The following is a 22,559-nucleotide window of genomic DNA, read 5'->3' as shown; positions in this document are numbered from 1 at the left end:
AGATCTTGCTCATGTTAACAGTTCCTGCACATGTGATTTCCTTTTTAGAATCTATTTGCTCACGTGAGTTCTACCTAATTTGCATTTTAAAATGTACTTGAGACTTACCCGAGTTAGATCTCACATGAGAATCTCATGTGCAGAAGGGTAGACAGTTTTGGTGTGGGAGTTGTACCAGAGCATTGGAAACTTTCTTAAATTGCTCTGTTCTTGGTTTTTGTGGATGAAGGTTTCCATAAAATACTGACCTCAAGTACACAGTAATGTGCTGAATAAGGCCTGAATAAATCCTGAAGATACTCTGGTGCAATTCCATGTAGACATTTATGTACAAAAACTGCCATGTGAAAATCAATTTTTTCATATGATGTAAACCATTTTAGTTCTATAAACAATGCTTTTAGTGAATAATCAATAGCTACATATAACATAACATCTACATCCTATTTGTTAAGTTCATAAATCACATCAAGCTGTGATTTTCCCAGTAAAGTTGAACAATAATCCTTTATTGGAAGAAAATATAAACTGTAGTATAGAATCCAAGTTTCTGTTGGTAAATATTTCTTGATTCTGTTTTGTAGGGCAATCATGGATGACAGAGATTTAACAAAACTTGTCAATATGGTCATCCCAATGTAAATTTTATTATCTACAGACACAACTCTGACATGTTCTAAATTATGATTATTTATTGTAGGAGATAAATATGGGTTCTCAATGTAGTTTTTCTGATGTCCCCAAAACCATACATATTATTTTAGCTTCGTTCATTACTGTCTTATTTTGCTGTGCCCAACTTTGAACTCTAAAATGGTTTGAGTTTAATCTTACTTTGATAACCTCATTATCCGAACTAGATGTAAATAAGGTTGCATTACCTGTAAATGTTTTTGTTGATTCATTATTTAATGAAAAAATTGTTTACATAAACAAGAAAGAGATGGCCTACAAAAGAGTCTTGTGAGACCCCTGAGTGAATACCGGTAGTGCAAGTTTGTGAGCTAATATTTCAAAGAGTTATACTTGTTGAGACCTTTGGTTTAGGAATGATCTAAACATGTTTAAAGAAGAATTATCAAACCTGTAACAGTTCAACTTTTCCAGGATTTCTTAAGTCGAGCAAAATAATCCATGTCAAAGAACCACTATCCATTTCTTCTAGCCAAAAATCTTTTGATCTGGTTAGTTCTGTTTGGCATGAGTGATATTTTCTAAATCCTAATTGTGCCTTATGAAAATGGAAGTAAGTTTTAAAACAGTTCATAGACTTGCATAGCTACTTGGGTTTCACATAATTGTAATAATATAGATAGAATGAACATTAGCCTGTAACTCCCTGGATCTTCTTTTTATCCTGTTTCAAAGATTGATGTAACCTTTAACATTTTAAGGAATCTTTAAGTAGACTCTAAATGTCTGCTAATAAAGTATTATGTATTCATGAGTCTATATGTCTACTTGTTGGCAAAGAATAATCTGTGTGGCCAAATACTGTTGTAGAATTTTCTACAGCATAATTGTCTGAATAAAGATTTTAAAAAATGACAAATAGACTATAAGTAAAGTGAATAACAGAAGGATAAGACTACAAATGAAGCAATAGAAAATCGTGAGCATAAAACCAGTCATAATATTTCAAAATGCCTTCAGGCTTACATGTTATTCTGTCATTTGAGGTAACAGGCATACTTAAAAGAAAAAGTAATTTTTTTACAAGTCACATGATGTAACATAAACTGGATACCTGAACCAGCAGCAGAGGGGGCGAATCCGACATTTTGTCCAATCGTCATTTGGCTTAATTAATACTTTCTCAACTCAACGATCTAGTGTCGTCAGCGCCTGGTAAAAAAAAAACGACGTCGTCGTCGGGGGATCGTCCAATCGTCATTTGGTTTAATTAACACCTTCTGCGCGCCGATCCCCAGCGTCGTCAGCGTCCGGTAAGCACATCGACGACCGCGTCGATGTCATCGCCCCCTCTGCTGCTAAGTGGTTATTTACAATGAAGATCTTTATGATCTTACAAACAGAGTGATCACTAACTCCTCCTCCTGTAGATCAATTAGGTTATTTGACTGATCGGTAAGTCTAAAATTAATTCTCGTTAAAAACCGATCATGGCATCGCATATAGACCGGATTAATCGGACTCTCAACGATTAAAAATCCCGGAGGGGCTGTTGGTGAAAATGAATAAAGGATATACCCCTGTTGAGCTTGATTTGATTGCTTGGTATCCACCTGGTAACTCCCTTCGATAACATCACACACTAGATTGATTGCTATCACCGATGCGATATTTACGTTGTACGGGGCAATATGCCTACCATCATCTCCGTTATCGTGTCTGAGGATATGAGTTGATGGACTGAGAAAATCATTAAGAGACTTTCTTAGTTCTGGCGCGTTGTATCCTGAAAACCTAAAATCGGGTAAATCGGCTTCTGCGATATTATACTCGGTTAGGAATCGTTGTTTATTATCATCGCTGCTATCGGATATTGTTTTAACGATTCGTTCATTGATATATTCCATGTCTGATATAAGTTGATTTAACACCTCAACGTGTTTTTGTTCTTTTGTTTCCCGTAGCTGTTCTAGTTGTGATTGGTAAATACGATTAATCTCGGCAAACGCATCAGTGATATCATTTAAACCAACTGTGGTCGACGCGAACAATTTAGGAGTTTCCTTATGCGGAAACTCCCATTGCATGGTATTCCTGTCTCGAAATATAAACTTGCTGGGTAATAACGCGCCTTTTATAATAGACCAATCAATTCGATAATCGGGATTAATCTCATGATACGATTGCTTGTCCGCGGGGATTTCATGAGGTGGATTCTTAGGCCATCCTAGTATGGTTCTTATTGAACTGTTATAGATATCAACCATATACCCCGGTGTGCTTATTTCAATCGTCGACGATAACGTCGGTTCATGAACCGTAATAGCGATTTTTGATTCTTTTCCTGTGATCGATTTTATCCTGCGCTGAAATTCTCCATTGATTTGTTCTATTTGGTATGACCCAGTTGGTATTGTAACCTCCTTCCAGTCTGGGGTTCCATCGGGTTTATTTGTCCATGCAAAAACCAGCGAGTTATTAGGTTGTTGTCCGTTAAATGCGTCCGCTCGGATATTAGGCCAACTGTGATATATTTGCAATTTTGCCAGCGCTATTTCCTTCACTGGAACCGGCGATGGGAAGTTCACACTGAATTCGGGTTTCGTTGACGTTATCGATATCATATTTGTTTGTACCGGAGTGGTGTTCTCCGCGATCCGTTGAAGCAACTGAAACCCTTCGGGGTTCAGCGACATTATTATTATTCGTTGTGTCTAATTTTAACAACCAGAGTCCATTAAAGTGGTCCCGGCTTCCAGTTGAAAATCCTCGATTTTTGACATCGCGGAGCTATACAACTGGACCATCGTGGAGAATTCAACATCGGATATGAACAAATTATCAATCGACAACGAGATCAACCCGGATAATTTCGAGTACGCGTCGGATACTATTTGATGTTTTACTGTATACTCGTTGAGTTTTTTCTGAAAACACGATGATATCTTTTTAGTGATTGCGTTGGCAACTCCAGCAACTGTTGTCATTGCGGAGATAGCGATTGGAACAGCGATCGGGGCTATCGTGGTCACCGTGGATAAAATAACACCGGTACCGGCTACTATACCTGACACCGAGTACACGACCGCGTCGATGGCGGTTATTTTTTGGCGGTATTTTTTTATTTTTGCACGGTATTGTTCGGAAAGCGTTTTCAAATTCGCGGAGAATTCTTTTGCGGTATCGAATCGATATTGATGTGACGTCGGTGATACCTCTGATTCAATTACCTTGGTGGTCATTTTTATTTTAAAAGAGCTAGTGTTTTTAATTAATTAGATTCGCTACAAATTCCACATACCATGTGATGTTTGCCCCGGCTAGATTTCTATCAACGGCATAAATTGTAAACTGTTCAGTTGCGTCCTTGTCTATAATTGTTGATATTGTATTGTTAAACCCGGATGAACTCGACGATAATATATTAAACTGCATCATTGAAACCAGTGTCAATCGATAAATACCCTTAACAGTTGCAGTGATATTTACTGTATTCTGTGTAGGAGTCCAATCGAATGATCCATGCCGAATTGTGTATACTGTGTTGATGATGTTCTCATGAGGGGTTTTTATTTTTTCGAATTGCTCTGCTACTCTCGGTAGTCCGTCTTTAATCGCTTCAACATCAGTTCCGATTATTTCTATTCTCAGTAAATTCGCGTCTATATTTTTTTTGTTCGCTGCAACATTAGTTTTGATTGTTTCTATTTCCCGTGTATCCTCGGTCATACTTTTTTTGTTCGCTGCAACATCAAGTTTGATTGTTCCTATTTCATATGTATGCACGTCTATACCTTTTTTGTTCGCTGCAACATCAGTTTTGATTATTCTTATTCCCCGCCAATACGCGTCTATATTTTTTTTGTTCGCTTCAATATCAGTTTTGATTATTTTTATTTCCTGTGTATGCGAGTCTACACTACTTATGGTCGTTGCAACATTAGTGTGGAGTAATCTTATTTCCTGCCAATACGCGTCTACACCCCTTCTGTTCTCTTCAACATTATCTTTGATTATTAATATGTCCTGTGTATTCGCGGCCATATTATTTATGATCGTTGTAACATCAGCTTTGATTGTTTCTATTTTCCGTCCATGCGAGTCTACATTATTTATGATCGTTGCAACATTAGCGCCGATTGTTTCTATTTCCCGTTCATGCGAGTCTACACTCCTTTTGTTCGTTGCAACATCAGTTTTGATCGTTTTTATTTCCCCTCCATACGCAGTGATATCATTTATAGTTGTTGTAATCTCATCCAGCTTGGTATTTTTTTTACCAAAGAATTTATCAAAGTTGTCATCGATCCTGTTAACATTTTTTCGTAACGTGTAAAATTGGCCCGACAGCGTTGTAAACTCCGAAATAGTAGTTTTTATCCCCGCAAGATTCGGTTCGGTTACCGTCGGGTCCCCAAAAAAACTAGCAGTAGTGAGTTGTATATCGGCGACAGATTTTTTCACCTCGGCGACAGATTTTTTCACCTGCGCGTCAAGTTCGGTCACCGATCTATCTAACCTTGTAAAACCATCCTGGACTAATGTTACCCTATCCGTCACCGTCGACAGATGTTCACCCGGTTTAAGTCGTCCGTCGCCGGTATACAGCGCGATAGCGTTCTCGGCGGCATCACGCTGTCATGTTAAAACGTCATTCAGCGACACATTACCGGATTTCAATTTACCCTGGCGGTCTTGAAATACAACTATTTCGCCCGGGTCAACACTTGTTAAATTCAACGTATCAGCGATTTCATCCTCGATTAGTTTTTTTATGTCATCGGTGGCAGGCGTTTCCGTGGGCTTTTTCAGCGCCGAAACCGGTCGTCCCCAGATATCAATCATCGTTATTGTAAAAAAAAACAGCGTTTCTAATTAACCCACCGGGCCTCTACGACCCCACTAGTGTATTCGTTTACAACCACATGAGGTGGTTTTCGCGATGATGAAATCGCCGCAAGTACGTTCAATACCTCACGGCCACATATCGGTGGGTCGCTTAACTGCTGTGTTGGCAGCGTGGAATAAAAAACCCGGGCTGAACACGCCCGGATATGCCGCATGAACTCGTTCGGCGGGGCTAACCCGTATGAATCAAAATAGACGATCGCACGTGGATCAATCGCGTATGCAACCCAATGAGTTCCCGCTCCGGAGGACCCATCGAGGTTAATTATGCCGGTTTCAATATTCCTTGGTGCCGCCGGTAATTGATCCCTCATAAAAACACCTCTGAAGTTTTTTATCGCTAGCGCGTTTGCGGCGTCTATTAAATCAAAATTAGACATTGGAGTCAATAAACGGTTCCCGGTAGTCTTAGACCCTTTCCCGAGTACCATGAATACGGGGTCCCCGGTAGTCTTAGACCCTTTCCGGCTACGGGTCGGTTTTTTTTTGTAGCCTTTCCCGGTTGCCTTCTTCAATGCCATTCCCGCCGCGGTACCAACGGCCCCCAACGCCGCCGCCTTAGCCACTGCTGGTGCGGCCGCGGCAATCAACGCCGGAATCGCAGCTAACAGCGGAAATATCCCACCGGTCTTTTCCATGTTTTTAATTGCTGCGGCTGAAAAATCTATTTGAACACCCTTTTTATTCTTCATCGCATCAATGAAATGTTTTATTTGACGCGCCGTCAACGACATCTTATGATTACCACCTGCCATCTGTGATGGCTTTAGCGTTATTGTGGTTCCGCATTGTTTAGCCGACTTTGATCGTAATTTCTTGACTTGACCATCAGTCAACACTACACTGACAACACTATACGACATTTTATTGTAAACGCGTTTTGTGCTTTCAATTACATGTTTTCCACTGGCGCATCAACGATTCTCATTCGTCCACCAACACCTTCTAGCAGCATTGATTTATCGCTGAGAATGACAGCAACCGCTCTATAATTAACACCACCCGGGGCTATACGAGCTCGGAAGTGTATATCAACGACGGATTGTCTCGTTAAATCAAGATGTTCCAGCGAAAAATAATAAATCGGATACAGGTTTTTAAAATCAAATTGTGATATTTGCAAACCAATGTCGACGTTTTGATCACGACCCATATATGACAGCAATCGATGGTACACACGTGCGATATGGTTGTCGCCGTAATTAAGCTGTATATCCTCGGATGGTTCCTGTTGTCCATTTATTCTCAGCGAAACATCCCTGACTCCTAACTGATCAAATATCATATGGCTGCGTTCTTGACTGCCCAATCGTTCCCTATTCTGTAGCGCTATGAATATATGACGCGGGGCTGAAACACCCTGTTTTGATGCCAAGTGCCATGTAAACGTATCGGCGACGTTATCCTCTTTAGCATCAGTTGTTACCGCTAGCCAACTCAACAACGATTTTCCTCCCTGTTCCATAAATGATAACAATCGTGCCTCCGTGGTAACTGATGGAGTCAGCACCGGCATCCACAGTGCCATTTTAGTTAAAATGACTTTACCGGCAGCGACGCCAGCAGCACGCCATATTGCATTGTTATCATCGCCCCTTCGCGTCAGCGCGATTGTATGCTTAGCCCCATAGATGACTTTTCTAACATTTCTGCAGAATCCAAATATGTGATGGAGTGGAATCGCGCATGAAAACTGCCGGCGTGGTCTTTGCAACATCCCTACTCGTGTTGCGAATCCTAGATTGTAATTATCGTTAAGACTTTTTATAATATTGAAATTAGCGCCTGGTCTTGCTCTGCGGTCTGGGTTATTTGCTTCAGCCTGTGGGTCAACTGCGGTATCTCTTTCCACCAGCACGTTAACGTACTGAAGATGATCAGCGTTATTAGTGGTGTCCTTTGCGAACATCATAGATGGGCCCGCCGATCTTGTATAATCATCCGAGTATCTCGCTAACCCAATTATCGTTGTTGCAACATCAACCTCGCGTTCTATTGATTCAATTTCTCGCCTGTCAATAAGATATCTGGCACTCTCAAATAACGCCATGATACCGTTGTTGACAAAACCAACTCGAACACGATCGTCATCTGCATACGGTGCATTATCGGCAGCATTTGTCACGAGTTCTCCCTCGATTTCGATAAACGCTTCACATGGCAAAAAATATTTACTGGTATCTTGGACTTGAAGTTCAATTCGCGATCGTAGGTCGGGTTGTGCTGCATAATAAGAATAATATTGATAATCACGGACAGAATCATCCCTGTGCACTGGGGCGTCCATATCAAACGCGGGATCAGCGGTTCGCGCAAACATTTTATTATTATTCATGTCGGTGTTTTCAATTGCGATTTTTTCGTCGTAGACCACTTCCCGCTATCGCGTTCATGAGCGCGTTGGTTGCCGCATCGGCGGATGGCGAAGTTGCCATTGGCGGAGTCGTCGCCACCAACGACTCTAGTTTTTCTTCCACGGCGTCATTTATTACTTTACTGACATTTGCAGGCATCATTGTCGTTGATGGCATCTGTTTTCGTTTTGAAAATCTCCTGGATTTCACCAACGACATTAGTTTGTCCCGCGCGGCTGAAAGCGCCTTTCCGGCAACATCTCCAATAGCGCTGATTCCCTTATCACGAATAACATCAATAGCCTTCATTCCTAATTGTTTGGCTAACGGCGCTACTTTTGGAGCCATTCTTGTAAATAACCCCGCAATGGTGCTACCGAGACCATCTCCATAGTACACGCAGTAAACAGGCAATCGCGAGTTTACCACGTAGACGAGTACTGGTTTATCATGGTTGTAGTGTATGATCATCTTTATTAAAAACACCAGTTTTCCAATTAATCATCCACTAACTCGTCTATGAGCGTTCGATATGCATTAATGTCCATAATACCGCCCGCAAATAAACGCTTGCAAATATCAGCGGCCTCATTGATTATTTCCGGAGAGTTATTTCCGGCTCATTTTCCTCCGATTAGTACTTCCAGCCGTGATATATCACTGAGAACATTACCAGGACAGGTAACACTAGCGTTTTCAACTAGACCACTACCACTTGGATACCCCTCTCCGCTTGTTTTTTTAGAACCAGCTTTTTTTTGACGTTTTTCTCGGACTTCTCTTTTTCGCTGTTCTTGCTGTTGTAGTATTTCTTGTTGTTGTTGTATATCATAATCATCAATTCCTTTTTTAAATTCTTTATATACCAATTCTTTTGTATGCAAGCGATCAACCCCTTTATTCGTTTTATACAACCAATTAACCCAGTCATCTCGTTTTATATTACTGTTTTTATACTCGTCTTTTAAAAAGTCATTTCTTGAATGATAGCTTTGAGCGGCAAAATTACCAAAAATCCTATAATCGTCGGATTTCAGTAATTGAGGTCGTTTTATTTGTGTTATAGCCTCTTCAGTGAGTTTATCTATAAAGGAAACCCCTCTTTGAGTGGAAATTTTTTGAAGTTCACCAACATCACCCTGTTCAGAATCATCAATATCAGCTAATCGTTCATACTCTCGTTGGGTTTTTATATCACTGGAAAGTTGTTTTATCCGTTGCTGTGTTTGTTCTGTCTCTGCTGCTATCTTTTCAAGTACAGGAAGAAGAGGCGCCTCTTTCCGTTCGCCCTCCTTAGGAATATCTCCATATATTGCTCGTTCTGTTGCCGCCGTAACATCCTTAGTCGCTTTAGTTACCGGGGCAAATAACTGTTCACTTCCAACAGCAAAATCAGTTTGCATTTGTTGCCGCGTTTGAAGTTGTTCTCGGACCCTGTCTCGTAACGGTATGAACTTTTTAAGCGCTGCTAGCCGCTCTCTGGCTAGCCGAGTAGTAAGTGATTCGCCTACCATTATTGCAATTGCTCCGCAATTTCTAATTTCTTGCCGAGTGTGCCATCGGAGGCTCCGTCTATAATCCTTCTAATGTTTTTGATCTTACTAGAAATCTCCCGGCATCGTTCATAAACACGTCCAAGTTTTTTTCGTATTATTTCAACGGCAGTAAATAGTCCAATGAATGCATTTGCATCATTGTGGTACAGGTTCTCATTAATCGTATGTTGTAATCGTTTTATAAAAAAGTACTCGCGGGCCAGGGTAAAACGCCCCCGTTTCGATTGTTCGTTAATAATCTCATAATCGGATAATATTTTTTCACTGTCGAGACCATCAGATAATTCAATTCCTTGATTTTTTAATTTTGAAATCTCGGCTAATATATTATTGATGTCTTCGATATTCATTATTCTTATAAAACATCTTATTTTTAAATAAAAAAAAAATTATTTTACAAAATGAACCCCTGTGTATCAACCCCGAGGTGTTTAACAACACTGAATACTTCGTTTTCTTCCGGAACAGACGTGACCTTGTCACGGTGACTTCGTATCTATATACGAAAATCGAATTCTATATCCGGTCCTTTTTGAGATCGCTGTTTGATATACTCGTTCTGCAACAAATCGTACTGAGGCCCTACAAATGTCGAAATATTTTCCTGCCGCATTCATGGAGTGAAATGTTTTTTCTTCGTGCGTTGATGTATCAAACGATTTGACACCCCTTGCTTGCTTTGAGCACTTACCAGTTTGGCCTTTTTTACTGTTTTCACTCTGAGAGATGGCTTGCAGATTACACAGTCTGTTATTTTGAGGGCATCCATCAATATGATCAATAACGAGACCGTCGTTGATCAGTCCGTTAAACGCTTCATATACCACCCTGTGAACAAGATAAATTTTCCCCCTGGCACCAAACACCAAATACCCGTGATTATTTACGGTACCAACCGGCTTCTTTAGTCTGCGGTTTCTAACAACGTCGTCGCGAGATGCCTCGTAATTGACGAGCAAGGGATGCGGCTGAAATTCTTGGTCCATTTGTATAATAATACTATTTGTCTAATTTATTATTTGGTTTAATTATAAATCTTTCAACGTAGTCTTGAGGGGTTTTAATGACGAAGTCGGCGGCGGGGTCAATGACGGCGTTTTTAATTCGCTTGTCATAATAGCGTTTTAGTTCCCTGTATCGCTTTCCGCCACAATTAATACACAACTGCGATTTTCCTCTTACACCAACGTGGCAAACCAAGCACGGGAGGGGGCCAAGAGAACCATTACGAACGCTTTGTAAATGATACCCGCAGAATTCACCTCTGCATGATTTACTGCACGGGGTTGTCGACCCAATCATCAACCATTTGCATTTATTCATTATACTATATTCTTTTATTTAAATACTTGTTTTAATTATATGGATGAGTTTGAGAGATTAGCAGCAATTAAGCCCTGGAAAAATATTAAATTCAATCTCGATAGAGTCCTCAAGGACGTACCAAAAGCGTTAATAAACGATAAAACCCTGTTGAGTAAAATACGCGATTGTATCGATGAATTCAAGCGTGATGGTGCATCTCATGGTTGGTCAACATTTCGAATTGATGGTGTTGTTGATGCTACCATGAACGACAACCGCGCAGCAACGATAATATCACAACTTGACGGTAAAAGGTATTTCTTCAGAGTAAAATTTATTGTCCGGGTGGAATCAGGTGATCGGATCATACGTGATAAATTTGAACCAGTTCTCAGCGACAAGAAAACAGTCATTGTCAGCCGCGACTCCAAGCCGGGGTTGTTAACCGGAATTGACAAACCATACTATGAACGAGCGTATCCTGAAACAGCAGTTGTTTATGGAATATACCCGTTAAATAAGAAACCTGATATCGGAAAACTGAAACCAATGAGACAGTCAACGGGGATAAATTGTGTAGCAGAACGAGTAATAGAGCATTTTACAAATGCGTGTCGAGGAAACAAATTGACTGATTTACGACGTAGCAAAATCAACCAGTGGGAACTAACCGTAAAAGAGCGTGGAGCAACCATCAGCGACATAGCGAGATTAGAAACATCGCTGAGATTTCCAATAACCGTTACAACGATAACCGGTGAAGTATTATATGAATCAAAGTACAAATCAAATGGAGCCCCAATCAAAATTATTGATCATAATGAACACGCATGGACGCCCGCGATTACAATATTTCCATGGGATAGAACAGTAAAGTATATACCCGAAGAATTCTCCAAGGATGGTTTTCTCGCGGAGAGGAAACTATTTGATGCTATTGCTTGTTTGTGTAAAAACGACCCTGTATCAGTGTGGTTACTTCGCAGCGCTGAAAACGATGCGGATACCTTTGATCAGTTTGTAAGACCAAACGGTGAATTATATCGCACTGAAGTGTTTCACAACAAGATGAAAAAAACCGCCATAGAATTTGAAGAGCATGATGAACAACTGCTAACAAATTGTTTTACGATTCCATCGGTTGCGGCTCATGTTGCAGCGAGGAAAAATGCGTGGAGACCAACACGCAGGGAATTTCTACCGGATGTACAATCCAGTTGTTTGGAATACTATCACGGTGGACTATGGAACACTGAATACAACCGCGACGCTATGATTTCCGTTGATATGGTTGCCTGTTATCCAGCGAGTTTTCTCGGGTATGGATCCGCCGCTGAGTATTTCAAACGATTTGGACACCCCAGACATGAAATGACTCGTGTTGCTATTAATGGACCACTGCCTGATTTTGATTTAACCGGATTCGCTCGCATAGTATCATTTGAGTTCGCGGCAGGACTCCATCGCTGTTGCTATATTTGGATCGGTAGACACATGTGTGAAAAGAAGTGGCTGCCAATAGCGCTGCTACGGTATATGATTGATTGTAGCATGCTAGTTTCGTTGATTGTCAGTGACGCAATTATATCATATCGAGCGCAGACTGAAGTCTGGTTACCAGAACCGGAGCGTCTAGATAGCATAATTGACGAGTCCAGAAAACACATTGATGCCGACGAGGAATATATCGTCGAATGGTCCAAAAAGATATTTAACCAACGAAACCGCGAGGCAAAAGATCTCGGTAGAAGAATAATCGGTAAGTTCACACAAGGTGGAAAAAACTGCGACTACAAACGATATTGCTCACGGCTGATTATAGATGACGCAGAATATGATTTCGTAATCAAGGACGCAGTGGCGAAAAATAGATACGTGAACTGTAAAACAGCTTTCTTGTCCAATGGAACAAAGTTGGGTACAGTTGTTACCTACAGCGACGGAGACAGCCCGGCATACCCGCATTTGAGGGCGTCTATGCTGGGTTATGCCGCTATCAATTTATTCTCGATGATAAATAGATTTCCCGACACCGCGGTTAGAGTAGCCGTTGATTCATTTTATATAGACGCGAAGTACAAGGAAAACGTAGCCGAGTTTACTAGTCCGGACGAGAGTTGGGGTACATGGAGAATTAAAAATGAAATACGACGCGATTATTCCCCGTCAGCAGATGTCACCGTTGAAAACAATTACCTACGCGGTGATAAATTGTCAGAATGGTCTAATGCACCACCGTGTTCTGATCCAATTTGTAGGCACAAGACGGTTTATTTAAGCGGCTGTGGTGGGTCAGGAAAGACGACTCGGGCAATTGAATTATTTCGAACGCGGGCAAGTATAATCGTGCTTACACCGACCCATAGACTAGCGCGAGAGATAAAACAACGAAATGTTGACGCCGTTACTTATCACAGCTTTTTTCGATACAGCGGCGGTGAGTGGACTCCTGATCGAATGGGGGAAAAATTTATTCCTGAGGTTATCATCTGGGATGAGATATGTACTGTTTCGTTAGATGTTTTACAAATGTTTCTTGAGTGGTTGCTGCTCGCGAATACAGCGGTAATCATGTGTGGGGATCATGGCCAACCACCACCATTTGTCGGCGAGGGTCCACATGATTGGTTAAGGGGTTTTGTGGACTATTATGAAGAAACCGATACTGATTACCGAGCACTTGATGAACAACTGCGCGAGGTTAAAAAATTAATCAGATTACAGCCGGATAGAATTCAATGTGAAATAATCCGCGAGGTGATTCCGGAAACGCCGTTAAATGAATTCTGGGAAACATGGAGACCAAACGATTTAATTGTAGCGAGTAGAAAGATAGTCAGGGACACACTTCAGCGGAAGTTGTTTACGTTGCATAAGGAAAAGTTTCCAACGCGTCCAGTGCCGTTATGTTATAGACCCGCGGATACACGGCGGCAGAACATTGAAGTTGAAATCCCGGCCCCGACAGCGTCAGGGACAAAAAAACAAATTCTCGTGCTGAATGATATCGTGCTCGTTGATATCAGCGTCGTTGAGGACGCGCTACGTGCTGATAAATCCCCGTGGACGCTAGGATACGCAACGACAATACATTCCTCGCAGGGACTGACTATCACGGACACAATTGTTTGGATGGTTGATAATCGCATCGAATGGTCGAATCTAGTCTATCTTGCAGTGTCCCGAGTACGGAGGATAAATCAGCTTCGAAGAATTGTTATTGACGGAGTCACTGACGGAGTCACCGACAACGACATCATCGATGCAAGCGTCATTGATAGAAAACTCTCGGGTTACCGCCAACAGGATAAAAAAAAACAGCGGCGTTTTGATATTGATGCTGAATTAATAATTGCGTTACGACAACAACAGAATAATCACTGCGCGAGTTGCAATTGTGTAATGCGCTGGCGTTATTTGGATAAAGACGCTCGCCAATTTACCGTGGACAGGATCGATAACAGTCTCGGTCATGTCAAAAACAATGTGAGGTTGACTTGTCTTGAGTGCAATAGACGCAACGGCGCTAGTTAAGACCACGCGGGGGTAATTGAGTATCGTCAGGTATCACTTGTAGTTGCTCGCGTGTAAACCCGCGCTGAGGAGCAGTTGAATCCAGTCTATAGATCGGTGGTCTACCAGTTGATCGTGTTATCGTTGATATGTTATGTGTGGTAACACTCCAAATAGGATCAGTAGCCCTTTTTTTACCGCCTTCAAGCTCTCCTGGTTCATACAGATATCTAACAGTGACATCGCCGAGAATTGGCTTGGAAACACTATCTATTTTTGATCTTCCGGGTATATACTCGTATTTAATCGCGTCGCTGGGCTTCATGTTGATTGCTCGGGTAATCTCGTTATTTAACGCTGCAATTACGCCTGGCAACCTTTTGACCCATTCACGAGATCGTTTTTCTTGGATGAATTCCTTTGCGTATTGATATCCAAATAACCGTTCAGCAAGAGTCCGATTGAATCGTTCAACAATTGCCTGATCACGATGTAGCGCAGTATGACCTCGTCGTATCGCGACGCTATGATGTTTCAGCGTTGATAAAACAGCGCCGCGAAATTCACTACCGGGATCAACTTGTAGTAGATTTGGCCAGCGCAGAGGACCTCTTCGATAAATTCTTTCAAACGCAGCGGCTACTTCAGTTGCTGACTTTGTTTTTAACGGCTCCGCTTGTTTGTATCGACTCGCAACATCAACTACGGTTAGCGCGTATTTGTAACCGTTGTCATGCGGCAAAAATAGTATATCAGCCTGATGAACTTCATTAGGTACGCTGACATCAAAGCGCGAGAAGTTGATTTGTTTAGGCGGTGGTAGATAGATTTGCCATATAGCCTGTTTGGATAACCAATTAGCCGCAGTGGCCTTTGTTACCTTTGCAGCGCTTGCAAGCTTACCAATTGCGGCCTTCCCCTTCCAGTATCCTCTCGGAGAATAATAGATGGATTCCATATTGTTATTAATTACCAGCGCCCATCATTAATTTACCTTTCATAGCCGATTTTACCAACCATGAGGCCAATTTTTCTTTGACGGATTTATCAGGAATAGCATTTAACGCGTGAATTAATTTTACGTCCGCGATATGACGCTGTTGCAGATCGCTACTTTTGTAAGCAACATCATGAGCATGACACGCCTTATCGATAGCATTTATTGGGTACTCACCGGGTTTGGGTTGATTTTGATCATCGAGTCTGATATCTAATCGTGTTCCGGGGCCACAGTAGCTATATCCTGGGAGGTGCTTTTCTCCTGGATACTTTGCCCACGGGGTTCCGGGGAGTTTTGATAACCTGGCTGCAATATCACCTCCTCGCTTTTTTTTAAAACATCCCCGGGTTTAATAGAAATAAATCTAAATTTCTTTGTACCGCATTGTACACACTTACCAGTAAGGGCCGATCTGTTATTTCTTGTTGTAGCGGTTGTCATATCATTTGTGCCAGTACGTACTCTACACTTCACACAATATAGATCCATAATTTATGTATAGAGATATGAATATAATTGATTTTTCGGCGACTAAAACAAGAGAACCAGTTAAGCATGTTGCAGCGTTACCAAACTCAATCCGGATGATTATCATCGGACCATCTGGATCGGGCAAGACGCAATTGTTACTCAATTTAATAATGAGATGGATGAAGTGGGATAAGTTGTATTTGGTTGCTCCTAGCGTAGATGATCAACGATGCTACGAGGTGTTGAAAGATTTCAACGAGAATGCATCAGCGATCGCTGAAAAAAATGTTATTGAGTTTATTACAGATATCAATGATGCACCAGGCATTGATGATATTGATGGCGACGTTAACAATCTAGTCGTGTACGATGATGTTATGTTAGACAATCAAGAAAACCCAGCTAGGATATTTTCCAGAGGCAGGCATAAAAACACCGACGTGATATATGTCAATATGTCACTCAACGATACACTCAGATTCCAAAAGTAATCAGAGACAACTGTAATATTCTTGCTGTATTCAACGGCGTTGATACACACACGCTACGAAATATTTGGCAGACATGGTGCGGCGGTGACATGGACTTTAATGTTTTTCGAAACTTTTTTAGTCATGCTCAGTCGACCCCACATGGATTCGTAACGATAAATTTACATGATCCTCGGACACGATATCGTATCGGACTTGACCAAATATTCGGTTAGTTGTAAATAATTTTCATTGTAAATAACTCCTTAGCAGCAGAGGGGGCGATGACATCGACGCAGTCGTCGATGTGTTTACCGGACGCTGACGACGCTGGGGATCGGCGCGCAGAAGGTGTTAATTAAACCAAATGACGATTGGACGATCCCCCAACGACGACGTCGTTTTTTTTTTACCAGGCGCTGACGACACTAGATCGTTGAGTTGCAGAAAGTATTAATTAAGCCAAATGACGATTGGACAAAATGTCGGATTCGCCCCCTCTGCTGCTGAACCATGTTTTTCATAGTTATACTGGCATTGCAACAGAGTGGTAAGATATTTTTTTGGTAAGAAGTCCAGTCTCATAGTCTTAAACAGACTATCTGAAATTGACCTCAAAGCTCTAAGCTTAAATTGGGCTTGCACTGAATGCCTCCAGATATGGCCAACAAACAAGAAATGTATAGCTTTTTATTACAAAAGTTTATCAGACTTATATGTAGAGGTTGAAAACGAAGGGCCATATAAACCCTGCTGAGGTTGATCAAAATAGACCACTTAAGCAGTTGTTTTTAATTGGCAACAAAATAAATGGTTCATTGTCTGAATCACTAATTTAGGACCATGCTGAGCTAACAATGATCCTTGTACAAGCAATCTTAACTGCCTGTGGCTGTTGCACAAACTGAAAGCTCCCCGAAAAGGAGAGATCAATTTAAAATCCTTGGCACAGTTGATAAATGAAGTATACACTTCTCAGCATGCAACTGATGAGATGTTACAGAAGTACAAGATCCCAGAAAATGGTTTTAAGTTGAGCTTCCCACTAGTCAATCAAGAAATTGGGAATGATATAAGCAAAAGACTTCATTCTTATGTATAAGCATTTTGGGATATACAACTCCATGTCACTGCATGTATTATGCATATTATCAAATTAGCAGACTTACTAAAGTCACAAATTCACCACAAATAGAGAAGCAAAAAGCTTCATTCAGATGCTATTAATGGGAGGAACTTATTACGTTTGTTCACAAAAGTCAATCTCTGGCAGACAAACAAAGTGTGAGGCTAGCCTTCTGATCAATTACCAAGAGTCGTCAGCAATTTTTTTTATGTATTACAAGCTAAATTCACTGACCAAACCTCTGGTTTTGCTCCAATAATGCCCCTTCCCCCAAAACCATCCATCACAAATACCTGGATGATAGAACCATTTTCCAGCGTCATTGACAATATTAATATTTTCTTCTTTATTACAATAGTACCTTCTATTAGCATATTTCAACTGTCTAATGGAAATATTAATTTAAAAACTGATATTTTAAAACAGCAATAACAGAACAAAGGCAAAATTCTTTAATTTGAATCCATGACTATACATGTGTTAAATGAAAGTTAACAGTATAGTGGACCTGACTATAACTTACATAAAATTGCTAGAAGAACAGTGGCAAATATAAAAAAAAACAGCAATTTTTACAAGCTATTGTCATTGATTGTTATAAATTGATAGACACAGGTAAGATAAACAAGTATTATTAACAATTTAAATATGTTTATATCTCGAGATTTTACCTTGTCCTGATGAAAATAAAGTCAATGTTCCTTGCTGAAAACTTTCTTGCAAATCATCAGGAAAGATAGCAGTAGTTGTGGCTATAAAAGACAAGAAAGTACATATTTACAGCAATGAAATCATGCACAACTAAAGAATCAAACTATGAACAAGCCCAAATAAAGACTGCATATGCAATATTTTTAAAGTAATTAAACCCTAAGTGAGACTTTAACGATGTAAACTATCTCACATGACTGTTCATTTCAAATGAAATTTATAAAACAAACTGAAATTTTTTAAATCTTTGAATGACAAAGCGGACATATCAATAAAATCATCCAACATGTTTCAATAATGTAATCTGATATGAACAGTACAATACATAACATTATATTACATGATGCAACAAATTTTGTTGAATAATTACAAAATAGTAGTCAGTTTACATTTAAGTATAATTAAATACTTTCACTGTTAGACAATGGCAAGCATTAAGTAAATCTATTGAACCTGTATTGCATGATGTTTACTAGTGAAATATGTCAGCATAAGTACTGCAAATTGCATATAAAGGGGCTACCTTGTGATTATTACATAATAACACGTCATTTATCAAATATCACTAATGCGAAGTTAAATAAGTGCTCATATAAATTAAGTACCAATTTTATTCTAAAAGATCATTCTGCTAGTAAAGCACATATATGAAAACAGCTTTAAATAGCATTTTCATACAAACTGATATAGGACAAAGCCTAGTACAATTGTTTTTGACAAATGAGACTAAGTACCCCTCTTATACAGTCTAGAGTAATATTACAAATTATCCAAAAACTTAAGACTGGCTATGTATGATGGTACCAATTGTGCAAGAGCTTGCTGTGTAGGGAACATTGGACTAAGAAATAAACAACTTAGCTAGCTGTGACTGGTGTATTATGAAAGAGTTCTTCTTTCTGACAGGCTTTTAAAACTACGTTGAGTATATTGGTTATGTGTATTATTATCTTAATTTACATTTAAATCATATTTTGCATGTTTTATAATTTTTTGAAATTTTAAGGCACATACATCAATGAAAATATAACTTGTGTGATAGAATAACTCTCTCATTCCATCAGTTTTCTCTCGTAAGTGCTGTGAATTACATGGTTGCGTCCTCATTAAGCTGACAATCTAAACTTGCTCTATATGACAGTGTCTGACAAACTTGTTGAATTAGAGTAAAAAGTATATTTATTTCACATAATGTTAACACTGGGGGTCCATGGAAAAATAATTAGTGCCATGATAACCCCATTATCATCAGTTTCAATCCAATCATTTCTCATAGCCTCTGGATACATCATGTACAGTAGTTGCATTTCTATTTAATAATTACCAGTACTGATTATCATCTTCACTAACTTAAGCATTAATCATGAATATCCAATATTCCAACATTTTTATTATTCAGTTGCTTGGAACTATGATCTATCTATATACCAGTTAATCCCTGGATCAAAACCTTGCAACATGTCCTAAGTGATGAAATCAAGCATCATGATGACCTTGTGAACTTGCCTAATACAAGTATTTGGGAAACTGAGCATAAACATGTAAAAATACAGCCAGCAATTTTGGGTGCACCTTTTATAGTTATGCTTTGAAGTTTCAATGTGCTAAAAGGTGCAGAGGCACTGCCTGGAGAAAGCATTGCACAAACAATTTTCCTAAATAACATTACAGTATACAAATGTGACAGAGTACATAGACATGGCTATTTAAAATTTATAACTGTAATTAGTCAACACTTAAAAAGTATTCTTTTTGCTACAATAAACGCATTTCTGAAGACCATGTTCCTTATTAATCTGAATAAAAATATGTGTAACAGCAAAGAGTTAAGAACTAAATAAGTGCCCTGCCATTCATAAATCAGATCCTGTGCAACAGGATTTTCTAACTTTGAACCACCAATATACAATAATTATTGCCAAAATTTCAAAAATTGACAAAATCCAAGGCGTCAAACAATCCTGTTTTCTGCACCCAAACTATGCTTTCTATCACCGCAATGAGTAATATTAAAGTTGAAAACAAAAGTGAATGGTATTCATACATGAAAAGTAGTATGGATTAGTGCAAAAGGAAATTATCCATTTAATCATTTAGCTATCAGCCAAATTTGACATTTGCTTTCCTTAATATAACTTTGTGTGTTTCAGTTAAATGCATATTTAAAAAAAAAATATTTTTAAATTTCATCTGTATTATGGAATTGCTAGTGTGTACTGTAGGCCTGAAGCAAGCAGTGTTACACAGGGTTGCCATTAATGTATCTGTTTTCCTTCTTTGATCTAGTACAACTACCCACACTTTACTGTTTAAATGCCATAATATCAATTAACTGGAGGCTCACATGGAACTGTTATTGCTTACATGGGTAGATGACATACAGTAATATGTCAGCATGTGAATACAAATTTCCAAGTATCAAAACCCTAGAGAAAGCAAAGGTTGTTACATTGTCAATGTTGGTTTGATTTATTTTCTTTTCTAGACCATATACATGTATAGTGAATCACTAACAAACAGCAATATCCAAATTAATCTCACCCTGCCTCTGAAGAAAGAATACTTTCTGCAAAATTTTGGTCAAATTCTATCACATAATTTTTTTTATTTTTCAATATTTGATTATCAAAATCCACTGACTAGTTAATTTCCACTGATCAGTTTCTGAGAAAAAGTCATTAAAACATTTGTCTATGGTTAGTAACAATAACCATGTTTGCTGGTGGAATGGCATCATTTGTACAAATTTGAAAGCTCTTTATGCCTGGATACTTTGTGTCAAATTTGGTCACATTCTTTTGAGTGGTGTTTGAGAAGGAATCATTTTTAGGTTCTTCTGTTTGAAGTAATGTTGGGGAATCTGAATCATTTCAACAAGTTTGAAAGAGTGTCATCATCCTATCACATGCTTTTTTGTCAAATTTGATCAAATTCTGTCAAGTACTTTTTTTTGCGACATCATAAATAACAACGGACAATGCACAACAGACAACTGACAATGACCATAGGAGCATACCATGAGTTCTTCTGGTCTAATGTCCAGGTGAGCGAACACTAGATGTCTAACAACTTCAATATTTGTTCCAAACATTCCTTGAAATTTCAGTGCTCCATGTTGATTTCACATTAATTTTAGAAGGCATTTCAGCTATTTTGATAAAAATGTACCCAAAATCCATCGTAGAAACCCCACTGGAATGGCTGAAGTGCAACACTAATATACATGTGCATTGATAATTGTTGCATTTATTTCTAGGAGTGGCATGACGTATGTTTTTTTTTGCAACAGTTTCAGCAGGCAAAGAATATGGTAATCATAGATTAGTGCAGAATAAATTACTATGTATTTTGGTCATGCTAACAATCCTTATGTGCTAACTTGCAAATTTAAGAGATCCTGTGATGTTATTGAAAGTTGCATTTGGGCAATTGTTATACTTTCTACACTGATTTGTAATGCAATTAAATTCACAGGATCAGCGTCAGGAAATCTTGGCAAGAACTATACTCATGAGTCATTAGGCATGTAATGTTCAATATATACATCTAAGTGAGGCAGCTTAGCACTAACCTGTCCAAATACAAGTCTCACACAACTATCTGAATTGAATCTATGTCATCATACAAATTATTTCAAATTAAACATTTTTTTAAAATTTAGCCAAATTATTCCTGTACCTCAGTTTGCATATTTTTCCTGGACATGTAGAATGGCAAGAAGGAACATATAAATCGTGTATTGCTTACATGAAATTATACCTCTTGAAACAGTCCACCTTCAAAACATAAGATATTTCATTGTTTATAACAGGTCATTCAACATGTTTACCAGCGACACAAAAGTATCTAATTCATCTGTGGTTTCTTCACACTGCACCCAAATCCACGAATGTGAAACTGTGGCTGTGGCTGATATCCCCAATACTCGGGGAAAGAACTCTTTACAGAGTTGTATATCTGTCACCTAAATATACTTGTCTGGTTATTTTGCCATTGTTGCCGATTTTCTGTATGGGTGAAATGACACACCTATGCTGTATAATGATAAAAATCACAATTCAAAGCCTGTGATATGGTACATTATGGTCTTTCATCTTAAGAAAGAGATGTCAGCATAAGTGGTGCCTTTTCATGAGTGTTGACATGCTTTTTGTATTCCAGCATGCAGATTACAGACAGATATAGACTTAGCACCTATTATTATGCCATTTTCATCCAGTCCTTTAAGGCCATTATAGGCTGCTCCATTTGATCAGATGCATGATTTATCTCGGCCACCACACTATTGTTTTGCACTGCATGAATGCCTTAAAACAGAGTGGTCCAACCACAAATGTGGCCTACTGGTCATTATTTTGTGGCCTGCACACATACAAAAAGTAATTTCTATAATTATAGTATAATTACTATTATAATACATATCATGTACGACCCAAGAACTTTACATTTTTGGTCCATTGTGGCCCACGGTATTGAAAATATTGGACTGCCCTGCTTTAAAAACATCTTATC

The 22,559-nt window shown here is 39.2% G+C and overlaps 1 protein-coding gene across 1 annotated transcript in view; it reads right to left on the bottom strand.

Annotated features, from left to right (window-relative positions):
• LOC149795307 (uncharacterized) overlaps positions 1 to 22,559 on the bottom strand; it is a 50,722-nt gene that overhangs the window by 23,234 nt on the left and 4,929 nt on the right. The window contains exon 2 of the mRNA XM_089965045.1: positions 18,008 to 18,088. The gene's annotated coding sequence lies outside the window, so the exon portion shown is untranslated. The remainder of the gene's footprint in view (positions 1 to 18,007; positions 18,089 to 22,559) is intronic.

This window comes from Sinohyriopsis cumingii, chromosome 7 (genome assembly GCF_028554795.1).
Source record: "Sinohyriopsis cumingii isolate HCF-2022 chromosome 7, ASM2855479v2, whole genome shotgun sequence".
In the NCBI taxonomy this organism is placed as follows: domain Eukaryota; kingdom Metazoa; phylum Mollusca; class Bivalvia; order Unionida; family Unionidae; genus Sinohyriopsis; species Sinohyriopsis cumingii.
The sequence above is the reverse complement of the archived record's forward strand: the minus strand, read 5'-3'. Positions and strand labels throughout refer to the sequence as shown.